Genomic DNA, 17,049 nt, shown 5'->3' with positions numbered 1-17,049 from the left:
AGAAAGAAATATAAGACCTGCAATGTATCTGAGGTTCTTGAATGAGTTTCTCAAATGTGTAATTGTATTTCCATATCTATTGATTTGAATTCATTGCTTCCACCAACTATATTTTCTGTAGTATATTGATATAAAGCAAGTTTAATTGAAATTTGTTCCCATGGGTGGAGTTTTTTTCCTAACAGAATGATTTTCTGTACAGATTGTGAGCAGCATTAACATGGTTATTGCAATAGATGTCTCTCGCTCTGAAGGAGTGACAATGGCACCTCCAGATCCAATTCTGGGTGTTTTAGAATCATTTAAAACAAATAAGTGATTTGAAGCTTAATCTTGGTGTTGGAGCTTATAGAACAGAAGATCTTCAACCCTGTGTGCTCAATGTGGTGAAAAAGGTGTCATTGAATTCTTTTTTCTTTTAGCTAATCTACATTGAATAATATAAAGGTTTTAAGGTCTTTATCTTAGTTTATAACATTTTGAGGGCTCTTTTAGATTTATATTATCAATTGGAATCCTTCTTATCACTGCTTCTATTTTGCAGGCAGAGAATCTGATGTTGGAGAAGGGAGACAATGAAGAGGTATGCATGTGGTTTTTGTGAAGAAACTATTGCACCCTTTCCATGGGAATCATTTTAAGTTTTTACATATTTGACATTATCTTGTTATTCTTTGTCTACAGTACCTCCCTATTGAAGGTTTGGCTGCTTTTAATAAGGCTACTGTGGAATTGTTGGTGGGAGGTAACAATAATGCAACCAAGCAAGGACTGTATGTTGTCTCTGAATTACTTCTGGACATAGTAGGGTGGGGGTGACAAGGTGAGATGGGTGGTAGAATAGGGCGAGTTCTTTTTAACTTTTAGGTCGCACAATATTTTCCCTTATGCAAACTATGCTAGGAAAAGGATATTTGTATCTATGTAGATCACCTAAGAGATGGTAGCGAAGGTCGTATCATAGATCCCTTTTTTCAAACTGGCATTACAGTGCTTCTGTGATGTGCATGTTAGGATGATGATATTTTGTGCTTGTGTATGTGGAATTAAATTTACATAATACCCTGTTGACACTTATCTAGGTGGCTATTGTCCAAGGCCTTTCAGGAACTTGTTCTCTTCACCTTGTTGCTACCTTTATTCAAAGATATTTCCCTGGAGCACAAGTCTTGATTTCTTCTCCAACATGGGGCAATTATAGATTTTTTATTCTGAGCTCTAAGTAATGTATTTAGAGTTGTGATACTGAACTCTAAGTTATGTATTTAGAGTTGTCATGCCCATCTTACAATTTAACATTTTTAATCATTTTTATGCAAACTAATATTTGATCTATTTGACGCTATTTGATTCTAGTTTGATTTTGACCAAGGTGTTTAGTCAATTTAGTATGTCCTAAATTGCTACATTAATTATCAATCCGGGAGTTGTAAACTGATGAAGTGTGGCGCACTATATGTGCAAGACAATCTCTTTCTTACTTTTTTTATTGTTTTCAATTTTATTTTGTTTTGGGGTTTTGTCTTTGGTTATCTCCTAATGCGAATGGAAATCCTATTCCTAAGTTTTAAAAATACTTTAGAAGGCAAGTATGGATATAGATTTAAGACAAGGTTTTATGTCCCTTATGATAATTTCCAAAGCTTAACATACTAGTGATAAAATTAGTACTTGAACAAGAATGTAAATGTGCAACTATTCAAATCAAACAAATGATGAACTATTGATCATGAAATCACTGTCTCTTCTCCTCATCTAAATACAAAAACAAAAGTTAAACTATTGCACTCAAACAAACCAAAAATTGTAGACTAATGAAAGTAAGATCAATTCACTTCACTTATAGTCCGATAGCTCGCCAAGTAGCTTTTCGAGGTTAAGCCATGGCTCTGGAGATAACGTCAATAACATGAAGAATTGATATCTAAATTACCTACTTGCAAATGAAAGTAAAATCAAGTCACTTCACTTATAGTCCGATAGCTCGCCAAGTAGCTTTTCGGGGTTAAGCCATGGCTCTGGAGATAATGTCAATAACATGAAGAACTTGATATCTAATTGCAAAAATGAAAGTAAAATCAAATCACTTCACTCATAATCCGATAGCTCGCCAAGTAGCTTTTCGGGGTTAAGCCATGGCTCTGGAGATAACATCAAATGTCATGAAGAACCTGATATCTAATTGCAGAAATGAAAGTAAAATCAAATCACTTCATTCATAATCTGATAGCTCGCCAAGTATATTTTCGGGGTTAAGCCATGGCTCTGGAGATAACGTCAAATGTCATGAAGAATTTGATATCTAAACTAACTAACAACAGCAAATAAATAAGACTGAAATCAAAGCATAACTGAAATTGAAAAGCTAAAAAAAAAAAACAAAGTCAGCAGAGAGGCCAATCTCATGTCACTATTTATTGCAAAAATTATATGAAAACGCTCGAGCATAGCCTATCCTGAAACACACTGATCAGTGTTAGCAAAAATATACAATGCTGGAAAATCATGTACAGGAATGAAACACTAACACCATAACTGAATTATGAAATATACACAAGTGAACAAGCTATGAAATATCTACAATGAAAATAAGAAAACAATACATGAAAACTCTACAGAAATAAAAAACAAAACCTCAGCCAGCAGGGGCCCTCTGCACGGCCTTGGTTAACACATTGTCAATCCGAAATTAGCTCACACAGTCATAAGAAACAGAGTCTTTTATATTGCAAAACAGAGGAAGCATCCTCTCGTTACAACAGCAGAACTAATGTTACAGCAACAGCATATAAACTACAGCAAGACTATCTCCAAAAACTAGCTACATGCATTTGCAAATGCGTTATTTATAGAAGAAATTACATAACTATTTTTCCTATGAAACACCTTCAGCAGAGGACACGTAAAAAGACAGAACCCGTGAGCTTAGCGTCTTGGTTGCCATGATCATTCAATCTACAAAAGGTGGATGTTGTATTTGCATCGTGGAGGCAGTCTACAGCTGTCAAAATGGATCCATAGATCTAGGAACGGTCTCGGACCTTTCTCGTGCCAAAAATAGAGGCCTGTTTGTTGTAGAACTCCTCGTTTGACCACCGTTTGACCAAGGCTTCCTTTACGAATTTGGCTGAACCGATAGGACCTAGTCCATGTCCAGATCATTCTTGAACTACCCACGTGCCTCGTTTTACTTGCTGACACCTGTAACCTATAGATCAATAAAAACAGCTGCGGAATCTCGAGTCAGCTACGGAAAGTGGCTACATTCCACAGCTGATGAGCAAAGTCTAAGTCAAATAGCAAACACAAAAATATAGTTAGAAAACCACTTAAATGCACTCTTAGAATCAATATGTAATGATCTTTGATAGCTTATGAGGCACTGGTGAGAGGAAAAAGGTCTAGGAAAGTATGTAGAAGAGAGGTAGTTTCAGGGCTCAACCTACCCCCACTGTGAAGGTGTTGCTTGTCCTCATACAACCAAAACTGTGACCATCCTCCCTTCAGTTCATGTGTTCTGAGACCTCTGCTAATACATCCAGCCTTCTTTTCTTCTTCCTTGGTACCACTGTCATCCTAGGCTCCCTCATTAGGCACCTGTATTTGAGGTTGATAAGAGATCTACTCAACCTCCTACTCTTTTTCTTCAATTTCCTATTTTTCCTATACCACAACCCAAGATGCAACATGGTGTTGTCGTGGATAATTTTATCCAACCTACTCTGTTCTTTCAATGTTTCATTTTCTCTTTTGATGTGTCTATTCAGAACTTCTAGTTCAAATACTTCCTGTTTTAGTGATTGGATTAAAGCTTCCTGGGTTGAATTAGGCTGGGTAGATGAAGTGCCTTGATCTGTTGCAATATTCTCCAACGATTCAATAAAATCATACATTTCTTGCTGGGTTGGATATATCTCAGGTGTAGCCTTTCTTGGGCTGACCCCAAAATCTGGTTGAGAAGGACTGATCTCAATATCTGGTTGAGAAAAAGGAGAATGTTGTGGGCTACGGCCAGGAGGGGTTGTTGGAGACTGTTCTATGAAGTGAGCCCCTTTAGTTTTTACTTCCTTCAGTTTACCTTTAATTCTGGAGCTCCTCCTTAGATTCTGTGAGGTGGTGTCTCCTTTCTCTACACTCTGTTTTTCTTTCCCTTTTCTCCTGGTTGTAGCTAATTGTTCCTTAAGGTAGATTAGTCTTTCAGAAAGTATTTGATCCTCTTCTAAGGAAGGTTCTGGGGTTTGATAGGCAACTTCAATATTTCTTTTCCTCTTTAGTCTCCCTTGCTTCCTAACCTCAGTTCTTTCTTTCCTACTTTCAGACAGCTTCTCTTCCTTACTAGTTTCTTTAGCTATGTTAGTAGGAGTATCCTGAATGTTCACACTTGTTTTCCTTCTCCTACTTTTCCTTGTTGAGCTACTTTCAGGTGTTTCAGGTGGGTCCTGAAAGAAGTTTCTAATCAAGAACTGTTCCCAAGTGTCCTTTCTTTCCTTCAACTGTTTTTCAATCAGAATTTTAACAAGGCCGTGATGGTAAAGGTGAGTCTCTACATCATCCAGATTCTTTTGTACAGTTATGGACATCTTTTTCAGGCTACTCAACAGGAAATAAGGAAAATTGATGGTTTGATTTTCTAGAAAATTCATTACTAACTTGATGTGGTACATGTACATGGACCCGAACCGTCCTTCACATGTAATAAACTTCTGGATTATCAATAATAAACTAGTCCACTTTTCCTCTAGAGCAGAAACAGGGATTCCACGTTTGAAAAAAGTTATATCCATACCTGGATTACGCAAAATAATCCTCCAGGCCCTCTCATCAAAGTCTTTTTTTTTTAACCACTGTTCCCCCTCCTGTTGGAGCTCCGTTTCCGCTGCAATGGATGCCTCTGTGACTGAAAATTTAAGATCTCCAACCTCAACTTCCATGCCATTAAAAGACCTTGCAAATGTCTTCGTGACTTCTTTATTGTGACCTCCGAATTTCTGGATGAATTGCAGCCACCGTGCCTTCCTTAATATGCTTTTCAATTGTGGATAACCCTCCATGAATTTACTCTGTTCTTACCAGAAATCCCATTCCTTCCTCCTGCCTTAAAAATACGTCTGTGAGTGATGGACTGTAAGTAATGGATTGACGGAGGTGAAACGGTTGTGTGAGCGGAAGATGGAGAAGGATTGTGGAGAAAAACCAGTAGTTGTGAACGAAAGAACACAGAACATGTAGAGAAAATGAGTTCAAAGATCGGAGGCTTATGTAAACAGGTTAGTAATAACAAACGCAACTTCAATGGGATAGTATGGGAATAGAGTGAGTCTGGCAGAACTTTAAATTAAAAGGCTGCGGAATAGACGTTAGCATGCTCACAAAATGACTGCGGATTTGTGCAGTGAGAAAGAGTTGTGGTAAAATAGATTACGTCCTCATAATTACTCGGTTCAACAGGTGGAATTCCAACGTACAATTAAGCACAAGTTAAATTCGGAGGCGGATCATGAGGCCGTTAAAAATTAATGTAGAGTTCGTGGTGGAATTATGCAAAAGTCATGGAGAAGTTATGAAAGCTATCAAGGTGAATCATTACACATAATGGAGCCGGTGGTTTCACAACTATATAGAATGTGCTTTAAAATGCTATTTGAAATGAATTTTGCTCATACCTTAGAATCTTACCACTTCCGTCCACTGACCTTTGATTGGATGCTTCCTGTTGGTGCTTTAGGTGCTTAATATCTTCAAAATATTTTCCTTTGCCATACCTGCATTTGGTGCTCATCATTATTTGGCTAACGTCTGACTGTCAGTGCTGAGTAACATAGTGTTAGCTGCGGAATCAACAATCAGCTGCGGAAATAGAATTCAACTGCGGAAATAGAATTCAGTTGCGGGAACTGACACAGTGAACATATGACTGAATGGAGATGGATGGAAATGAATAATGACTGAGTGAATGATATATGAAAATTGGTCATGAAAGGGCTTTTATTGGCGGAATGTGATGATGAAATGGAATGAAATGAAGTGAAGTTAAGTGACATGAAATGGAAGAAGGATTTTTTTTGGAAAATATAGGGCGTCAGAAGTTTCTGATTTTCATCATGTATTTTCTGTATAAGACTGCCAATCAGTGATTGGTTTTCAGGCTTATACAGCTTTTTTATTTTATTTTTTTATTTATTAATTTTTTGTTTAAGAAACAATGAAAAGAACAAAGACTAGGCTGGTGGAGAAGAAGGATTCTTCTTCACCAACCTTATTGCAGAATTATCTTGAAATATTTTGACAAATTCCTCCTTTGAAAGTGGCTTATGATAGATCCTTAATCTGTGACCATTCACAATAAGAGGAGTTTGATACTCATCAATTGTTTTGATTCTTACCGCTCCATTGCTAAAGACTTTGTCAATCTCATATGGCCCAAGCCAATGAGTCTGAAATTTACCTTTGAAATCTTTGAACTTGGAATCAAATAGCAATGCCCAATCTCCTTCTTGAAACTTTTTCTCCTTGATGTATTTGTCATGCCACTTAGCTCTTTGATATTGAACTAGATCAGTTCTTAGGATTGCTTCTTGTCTGATCTCATCTAGTTCATTCCACTGCTCCATTCTATGCTTTTCTGATAGATACATTCCCAATTGTACTGCCATCTTGAAGTTTCTAACTTGGAACTCAATGGGGAGCAGAACTTCTTTCCCATAAACAAGTTCATAGGGAGAATGTCCTGTTGTATTCCTCCATGTAGTTCTGTAGGCCCATAAAGCTTCAGGAATCCTTTCTGCCCAATCTCTTCTGTGTAGATGAACAGTCTTGGTAATGATGCCTTCAATAACTTTGTTTGTGGACTCCACTTGACCATTTGCTTGCGGATGGTAAGGAGTAAATTTTTTGTGCTTGACCTTGTACTCTTCCATCAGCTTCTCCACCAGTTTGGATGTGAATTGACCTCCCTGATCTGTCACAATTTCTCTTGGAACACCAAAGCGAGTAAAAATATCCTCATAAAGAAAACTAACAACTGAATGCTTAGTAGCAGAAAATAATGCTTTGGCTTCTACCCATTTAGTGACATAATCAGTACATACCAATATATACTTTCTCTGTTTAGATGGTGGATTAATAGGTCCAATGAAGTCTAAAGCCCATTTTTCAAAGGGTTCGATGAGTACCTGTGGTTGTAATGGAATTTCATTTCAGAGGGTAGGTTTCCCTACTCTTTGGCAGCTGTCACATCTTTTGACATATTGTTTTGCATCTTTGAAGAGGGACGGCCAATAATATCCTATAGAGAGGATTTTATAGGTTGTCCTTTTGTCAGCAAAGTGTCTGTCGCATGGTTCATCATGACATGCTTTGAGAATATCAGGCATCTCATCTTCCCTAACACATCTTCTGATCACAAGATCTAGCCCTGTTTTAAACAATTCGTTAGAAATCCATGAATATTTTGAACTCTCCTGAATAATCTTTCTTCTTTCACCAGGAAATAAATGTGGAGGTAGTTTCCCTGTAACCAAATAGTTAGCTATATCTGCATACCAAGGAGTCTTAGTAGTTACTGCAAATAAATATTCATCAGGAAACTTTTTCTCTACAGGAGAATCTTCTTTAGTATTCTGAATCCTAGACAAGAAATCAGCGATTGTGTTTTGTTTCCCTGGTCTATCTAACATAGTAATATTGAATTCCTGTAAAAGTAAGAGCCATCTTGTAACTCTGCCATTAGTAATGGGTTTGTTCATTAGATATATAATTGCAGAATGATCAGTATGAATAAAAGTTTCATAGCCTGTTATATAATATCTAAACTTATTGATTGCATGGACAACAGCTAAGAACTCTTTTTCAGTCACAGTATAATTCAACTCAGTGGGAGTTAAATTTTTACTGGTATAGTCAATGGCATAAGGAACTAAATTTTTTTGTCCCAACACAGCCCCTAGATTTGTATCTGAAGCATCTATAGAAATATGGAAAAGAAATTTCCAATTTGGTCCTCTCGAGATAGGCGCTTCAGATATTCTTGTTTTCAAAGTTTCAAATGTTGATTGGCAATCAGGACCCCATTTGAATTCACATTCTTTTGTAAGCAGTTTAAAGAGTGGAGATTCTATTTTGGTGAAGTTTTCTATAAATATTCTATAATATCCAGTAAATCCCAGAAAACTTCTAACATCTTTTTGATAATTTGGAATAGGTAACTTGGAGATGACTTCAACTTTTGTTCTATCAACTTTAATCCCATCCCCTGAAATATGATGTCCTAAAACAATACCTTCAGTAAACATCATAAAGAATTTTTCATGGCTTAATGAAAGGTTTGTTTCTTTACATCTTATAAGGACTTTTTCCAAATTTTCTAATGCCTCTTCAAACGAATCACCATAAACTGTAAAATCATCCATATATACCTCTACACAATCATGGATTAGATCAGAAAAAATTCCTAGTACTGCTCTTTGGAATGTTTCGGGTGCATTACATAATCCAAAAGGAAGCACGCGATAAGCAAAAGTTCCCCATGGACAGGTAAATGTGGTCCTATCCTGATCCTCAGGTGCTACCTAAATTTGATTATAACCACTAAAACCATCCAGAAATGAAAAGTACTTTTTGCCTGCTAATGTATCTAATACTTGATCGATAAAGGGCAAAGGAAAATGATTCTTCAAAGTTGCTTTATTCAATTCCCTGTAATCAATTCATACCCTCTATTTACCATTCTTTTTGGGTACTATAACCAAAGGAGAAACCCATCCGCTATCTGAAATTAGGTAAATGAAGTTTAAATTGAGTAGTTTTTGGAGCTCTTCTTTCACTATCTCCCTAAGATTTGGATTCATCCTTCTCTGAGGTTGTCTGATTGGTCTACTGCTTTCCTCGATATAGATATGATGGATGCAAGTCTTAGGGTCAATACCTTTCATATCAGTATACTCCCATGCAAATGTAGCAGAGTGCTTTTGCAAGATTTTGGTTAGCTCTTCATGTTGTGACTTTTCCAAATTTTTGTTGATATTCAGTGTTTTACCTGGAAAAATTTCAATGGTAGAACTACCAAACTCTTCCATAGAGTAAAGAGACATTTGTCTTGATGATAAATATTCAATATCAGAATCTAACTGAAATTATGTGTGGTCATATTCTAAAGATGTTTCAAAATTTTCTAATGTGTTCAAAATTTGACTATCTTCACTAATTTCAGAGATAGTAAAGACAGGTTGTATAATATCTTCATCATTGACCCATTCATTGTCTCCTACTTCTGTAATTGCTTTTGCTGGAGGATACAAATTGAATTTCTTTGTTGAACTACCATCAGAAATGTACATATCCCTAGATCTACAACTAATGAAAGCATCAGTTGTGGGTAGCAAAGGTCTTCCTAAGATGAGTGAGTGCCCTCCTAGATTACTTTTGGGAGTCAAAATCATGAAGTCTACTGGATATTCCCAAGAATCTAAGGAAACTGAAATATCTTCTAATATACCATCTGGTTTGATTATTGATCTATCTGTAAGTTGCAGTAAGGTGGGTGTAAAAAGAAGATTAGGAATTTTAAGCTGTTCCATAGTCTGTCTACTCATAATGTTTATAGCAACCCCTAGGTCAATCAAAGTATTTGGAATTTCTATCCCATTTATATGTGTCTTGACAATTGGACTACCTGGATCCACATATTTTTGCATGGTAATTTTTCCCATCATGATATCTGCAATTTTTCCTACCAGGTGGATTCTTTTTGTATCTCTTGGTTTCCTACTTGGTCTTTTGAGACTCAACTCCTTTATTGTTTTTGTTAGAATAGGAATCTCTCTAATGGCTCGTAGCAAGGGAATCTTGATAGACATTCTTTAATTCATCTAGAAAATCATAGTCAGGCAACAAGATTTGTTTTTCCACCCCTTTATCAATTTGTAATCTTTCAGGGAAAGGAGGCGTGGATGAAGATGCAGGTTGCTCAACTATAGGAGTTGTGGGGGTTGACTCTTTTTCTTTTTCTTTTTGAATGATTGGGTTTTGAAGAGATGCTTCCTCTGAACCTTTATTGACTTTAAGATAATCCTCCTCAGAGGCATCTTGCTCTTGAACATCTATAGAAGGTTTTTCTAAAACTCTACCAAATCTGAGTTGAACATCATTAAGAGGAACAATCATATAGGTAGGAAATTGTTGTCCTTCTACCATGTAAGCATTCTGAGGATTTTTGTTGTTGGGATTTGGTAATGGTCGGGTTGGTAGTTGATTTGTCTTCTGTTGAAATGGAAGCAAGAGTTGAGAGTTTGGATTTTGTTGAGAAGGTTGTTGTTGTGGAAATGGCAAGGAAAGTTGTGGGTTTTGATTTGGAAGTTGTGGATTTTCTTGATTTTGAAAAGATGGAGGATATTGATAAAATTGAGCAAATCTCCCATAAGGATTTTGCATCCCTTGTGCCCATGATTGGTATGGATTTTGAGGTTGGGGCGAAGGTTATTGCCAAGAATTCCAATTTGGCGGGAGCTGAAATTCATAGGATTGTTAAATCCTTGATTTTGTTGCACTTGCCAAGGTCTTCTTGAAACAAAAAAAAGGGACTCTACTGAATTTGGATATTCCTGAAAGACAGCTTTGAGCCCAGGAATTGAAGGACAATCCTTGGTCTCATGACTTTCTGAGCAAATCGTACATGTTTCTACAACTTTTGCATCCAAGGGGCATTCCCTTAGAGCATGTTTCTTTCTACATTTTGGGCAAAAGATGGCCAAGGCATCAGCTTCTGCTTTCTGCTTGTTTTGAATTTTAAGGGTGTCCAGTTGTTCACTAAGGCTCCCTAGAATATCAGTTTTGAACTCATCAAAAATATTGCCAATCTCTGCCCTACTTACTGATCTAGTTGCAGATTTGTTTGCTCTAATAAGAGAAGGATCTCTCGGCCCATTTCCAGTTTTATATTTTCCCCTTGAGAGATGGACACATAGTTCTGCTATGTCACAAAGTGGAAGTTGAGAAATGTCTCCCTTCCCCATCATGCTTAAAATATCTATCCATTCATCTCTAATTGCTTTCAATAGAAGGGCTTTCAAGGTTCCCTCGTCTAGATTACTCATTTTCGCTCTCTTTAAGTTGTATTGAAATCTTTCAAGTAAATCCTCCAAGTTTTCATCTTCTTTTTGCATGATTTTGAATACCTCATCCTTATGATTGGTGGGCATACAATAATCCAGGTATCTATCCAAAAATGTTTGTTTCATATCATTCCAAGTCCTAATAGATTGAGTGACTAATCCCATGAACCATTTCAAAGCAGCTCCTTTCAATGTTGAGGGAAACAGTTTGAGCTTTTGAGAGTCTTCCATATAGTCATAGGTTCGGCACAAGACTTCAAACTCAAATAGAAATGTTTCAGGATCCTCACTTCGCAATCCATAAAAGTTTGGGAGGACAGATGGTGAAATGTTTTTCATTGTTGTATGAGTTTCCTCATCGGCTATAGGGAATCCAAATGAGTTATCTCCTTCCCTATTTCCCCCATTATTACCTCTACCTCCTCCATTGTTACCTCCATTATTTCCTCTTCCTCTACCTCTACCCCCTCCTCCAAATCCATCTACTACTTCCTCTATTATGATAGTTTCCTCAGAGTCTTCTGGTTCTTCTATTAATGGCGGATGAGAGAGAGTTTCTCCCTTTCCTTCTTCTTCAGGTGATTCTACTTCTTTGATTACAACATGTTCCCCTATAGAAGTGAAGAAAGGTTCTTCTCCTAGATCAGATTTAGTAGATAGTGTGGGAGAATCTTCTAATTCAGCTGTTGCTCCTTGAATTCTGGGAATCCTAAGGCTGGGAGTATGAGTCGGGGATGGAGGTGTATCTTGTCTATGCCTTGAAGTAGCTGGAGTTATGAAAATTGAACTTTTAGCCCTAGCTATAAACCTTCCCCTAGAATCTCTTGCTCTATGCATGTCATTTTTTATTTTTTTGTTTTTTTAAATCGGGCTAATAATTCTATTTTTGATCTTCCAGGTCACACTAGGTGCAAGAAGAGATCATAATCAAGAAATTATTGAACTAATAACTCTCTTTTCTGATCCTCCAGATCACACTAGGTGCAAGAGGAGAGCATACTTCAAGAAGTTATCAATTTTTCCCCTTTTTTTTTTAAGAGATCGGCTACCTAGTTACAATTCCCCAGCAACGGCGCCAAAATGTTTAGTCAATTTAGTATGTCCTAAATTGCTACATTAATTATCAATCTGGGAGTCGTAAACTGATGAAGTGTGGCGCACTATATGTGTAAGACAACCTCTTTCTTACTTTTTATTGTTTTCAATTTTATTTTGTTTTGGGGTTTTGTCTTTGTTTATCTCCTAATGCGAATGGAAATCCTATTCCTAAGTTTTAAGAATACTTTAGAAGGCAAGTATGGATATAGATTTAAGACAAGGTTTTATGTCCCTTATGATAATTTCCAAAGCTTAACACTTCAAAGGATCTCAAAACATACTAGTGATAAAATTAGTACTTGAACAAGAATGTAAATGTGCAGCTATTCAAATCAAACAAATGATGAAATACTGATCATGAAATCATTGTCTCTGCTACTCATCTAAATACAGAAATAAAAGTTAAATTATTGCACTCAAACAAACCAAAAATTGCAGACTAATGAAAGTAAGATCAATTCACTTCACTTATAGTCTGATAGCTCGCCAAGTAGCTTTTCGAGGTTAAGCCATGGCTCTGAAGATAACATCAATAACATGAAGAATTGATTTCTAAATTACCTACTTGCAAGTGAAAGTAAAATCAAGTCACTTCACTTATAGTCCGATAGCTCGCCAAGTAGCTTTTTGGGGTTAAGCCATGGCTCTGGAGATAACGTCAATAACATGAAGAACCTGATATCTAATTGCAAAAATGAAAGTAAAATCAAATCACTTCACTCATAATCCGATAGCTCGCCAAGTAGCTTTTTGGGGTTAAGCCATGGCTCTAGAGATAACGTCAAATGTCATGAAGAACCTGATATCTAATTGCAGAAATGAAAGTAAAATCAAATCACTTCACTCATAATCCGATAGCTCGCCAAGTAGCTTTTTGGGGTTAAGCCATGGCTCTGGAGATAACGTCAAATGTCATGAAGAATTTGATATCTAAACTAACTAACAACAACAAATAAATAAGACTGAAATCAAAGCATAACTGAAATTGAGAAGCTAAAAAAAAAAAAAAAAAAGTCGGCAGAGAGGCCAATCTCATGTCACTATTTATTGCAAAAATTATATGAAAACGCTCGAGCATAGCCTATCCTGAAACACATTGATCAGTGCTAGCAAAAATATACAATGCTAGAAAATCATGTACAGGAATGAAACACTAACACCATAACTGAATTATGAAATATACACAGGTGAACAAGCTATGAAATATCTACAATGAAAATAAGAAAACAATACATGAAAACTCTACAGAAATAAAAAAAAAAACAAAACCTCAGCCAGCAGGGGCCCTCTGCACAGCCTTGGTTAACACATTGTCAATCCGAAATTACGCTCACATAGTCATAAGAAACAGAGTCTTTTATATTGAAAAACAAAGGAAGTATCCTCTCGTTACAACAGCAGAACTAATGTTATGACAACAGTATATAAACTATAGCAAGACTACCTCCAAAAACTAGCTACATGCGTTTGCAATCGTGTTATTTATAGAAGAAATTACATAACTGTTTTTCCTATGAAACACCTTCAGCAGGGGACACGTAAAAAGAAAAAACCCGTGAGCTTAGCGTCTTGGTTTCCATGATCATTCAATCTACAAAAGGTGGATGTTGGATTTGCATCGTGGAGGTAGTCTATAGCTATCAAAATGGATCCACAGATCTAGGAACAGTCTCGAACCTTTCTCGTGCCGAAAACAAAGACCTGTTTGGTGTAGAACTCCTTGTTTGACCACCGTTTGACCAAGGCTTTCCTTTACGAATTTGGCTAAACCGATAGGACCTAGTCCATGTCCAGATCATTCCTGAACTGCCCATGTGCCTCGTTTTACTTGCTGACACCTGTAACCTATAGATCAATAAAAACAACTATGGAATCTCGAGTTAGCTGCGTAAAGTGGCTGCATTTCGCAGCTGATGAGCAAAGTCTAAGTCAAATAGCAAACACAAAAATATAGTTGGAAAACCACTTAAATGCACTCTTAGAATCAATATGTAATGACCTTTGATAGCTTATGAGGCACTGGTGAGGGGAAAATGGTCTAGGAAAGTATGTCGAAGAGAGGTAGTTTCAGGGCTCAACACAAGGAATCACAAGAACATTTTCAATGATGTTGGGGTTCCATGGTCGGAATACTGATACTATGATCCTAAAACTATAGGACTAGATTTGGAAGGGATGATTGCAAACATCAAGGTAAGAAACATTTTTGTTCCTGGATCTTTTCACAGAGAGATGATTGGTAAATGCACTGTTAATTTTTTGTTAGTAGAGGAGACTGATAGTTTCTCAACTTCCTTCAGCCTGCACCAATTGGTTGTTTTGTGCTGCTAAATGGTTGTGCTCACAATCCAACTGGAATTTTTCTAACTCCTGAGCAGTGGGAGAAGATTGTTGATGTCATTCAGGAAAAGAATCTTACTACTTTCCTTGATGTTTCTTATCAGGTTATTGATGATATGGGGGTTATGTTTACAGCCTTTATATTGTGAATCACTCATTGCATATTACTTTGTTCTTTCATTTGTTTACATTTTTCTATATTAACAAGTCTTATTTTGTTTTTTGAAAATAATGTTTTAGTTTTTACCAGTTCTTCATTTTCAAATCTTTATGCTTGCATTACAAGTTCCCTCAGAATTTGATTATCAACCTGAGAATAATCAAAATATCATCACAACCTGTATGATTCCAGGATGCAAGATTCTACTAGGACTTTGTATGATTACCAAGATGCAAGAGTCTATCAAGACTATGTACCATAGGAATTATACAAAGCCTTAGCTCTCACAGCTAGCCAGTTCTCAGTACAATCCTCATAGATGCTCACAAGAAATCTTGGCTTCTCTCCAACCTTCCTCTCTGCCCTCCAAGCTCCTATTTCCTTGCCTTGTTCCTTGTGGATGATTCTCTCTTACCTAGCGGAAAACTCATCCTTCAAAACTGTACAATCCTCAACATGCAACTGATAGTATATTGTCCTTGAACATTTATCTCAACTGGGTCTTTCTCAGAATAGACATGCATGAGTTTCTGTTGAGGGAATCTTCAGTTAACTGGAGTAGCACTAGTTGAGTGCATTAATGCCTCAACTAACTGTTAACTCACTAATAGTTCCTCAAACAGTTTGGAACTAATTTAGCTGGAGTTAACTCAGTAAACTGAGTTAACTAATTACAACTCAAATATAACTCAATCTTATCTCCTTAATTTAAGGGATAACTCTTGCATGACTTCAAAAAGACTTCTAACTTGAATTTCTCCAACTAATTAATTTAAAATAAAATAATTAATTATTTCCAAGTCATTGTTAAGACTAAATTCGATTCTAAGTCACAATTTAATTCAAGGACAAATTAAATTGGAATATTATTGTTGTCATATTTCAACAATGATATGGGGGTTATGTTTACAACCTTTATATTGTGAATCACTCATTGCATATTACTTTGTTCTTTCATTTGTTTACATTTTTCTATATTGACAAGTCTTATTTTGTTTTTTGAAAATAATTTTTTAGTTTTTACTGGTTCTTCATTTTCAAATCTTTATGATTGCATTGCAATTTCCCTCAAAATTTGATTATCAATCTGAGAATAACCAAAATATCATCAACCTATATGATTCCATGATGCAAGAGTCTACCAGGACTTTGTATGATTTCCAAGATGCAAGAGTCTATCAAGACTGTGTACCATACTAAATTGTAGGGTGACATTGGAACCAGTAACATAGGAAACACTATAAATTGTACTGTTATTGACATGCATTTGATAGTAATCTAGGTTGTCATAACATACTATGACACTAGCCAGTGGAAATAAGGGGTTCATATGGGTTGGATTACTGTTGGTCCAACTATTCTCCAACCTTGCCCTTGTCATGCAACTGAGCAAGGAGCACTTTCACTTGAGAGAGTACGCAGGTTGCAGGTTTTCTTGGAGATCCCCTTGGAAAGAGTTGTGAATGTCAGCTCCAGATATGACAATAGATCTTTAAGCAGGTCTCTGAACTTCTTGCATCAAGACAGGAGGCCACAAAAGATCTAATGTGCCACATCATGTCCAAAGTGTTCTGCCATTAGGTAAGTGTCTCATGTTCCTAGGATCATTCAGCAAAACATTTGAGGGAGGGATGCCTTCCAAACCCTTTCCTTTGTCATCCTGTCGTGCCTCCTCATCCAGCCTAGCAACCTCGTGTAGGCTTCTTGAGTGATTGCAGTTGAAGGATGAATGTGGGTGTCTATTGCCCACTTTGAAATAAGGAGGATTTCCTTTCCCAAAGACTTACTTCTCAATGTCTTCATCAATATCTTCTCCATTGTTTGAGCCTGGGGGAACCCTTCTTTCTCTAGGGTAACCTACAGTCCTGCAACTTGCAAATATCTTGCCATGGACAATGGGGGTAGACCCCACTTCTTCATCACATTAGCTCTGGCCTCTTTTAGATAAGGATTGGGATGTGCCTGTCCATGGATGTGGGAGGGTGAGTCAAAATCTTAGTAGAGGATAAGCTCAAACCCACAACCAGCATTAGCCAAGCAACTTCAACCACCCAACAGAGATAAGAAAAGGAAAAAACCAACTGCAGTGAAACAACAAAGGGGTGGTATGTTGGCTTACGTGCTGAAAAATAAAACTTGTTCATGTTGTTGTCCATACATGAGGTCTATTGTTACATGTTATAATTTGATTACTGTTAGGGAGGTAGGTGTGGGGAGGGTATCTTTAACCTTAAAGGATATCAACTAATAATGAGGTGGAAGCCTTGGAATTATACAAAGGTCTCTTAATCTTAAAATATAAAGGGGTCCATACAACTACAATGGTGGGGACCCTTCAATAAT

At 36.8% G+C, this 17,049-nt stretch overlaps 1 pseudogene; it reads left to right on the top strand.

Annotated features, from left to right (window-relative positions):
- Positions 1-202: 202 nt before the first annotated feature.
- Positions 203-17,049, top strand: part of LOC149174999 (aspartate aminotransferase, chloroplastic-like) — a 33,585-nt pseudogene continuing 16,738 nt past the window's right edge.

Source organism: Pinus tabuliformis, chromosome 4_1 (assembly GCF_031772625.1).
Source record: "Pinus tabuliformis cultivar Carrire ecotype Pingquan chromosome 4_1, CPIR1, whole genome shotgun sequence".
NCBI classification, from domain to species: Eukaryota; Viridiplantae; Streptophyta; class Pinopsida; order Pinales; family Pinaceae; genus Pinus; species Pinus tabuliformis.
The sequence above is the reverse complement of the archived record's forward strand: the minus strand, read 5'-3'. Positions and strand labels throughout refer to the sequence as shown.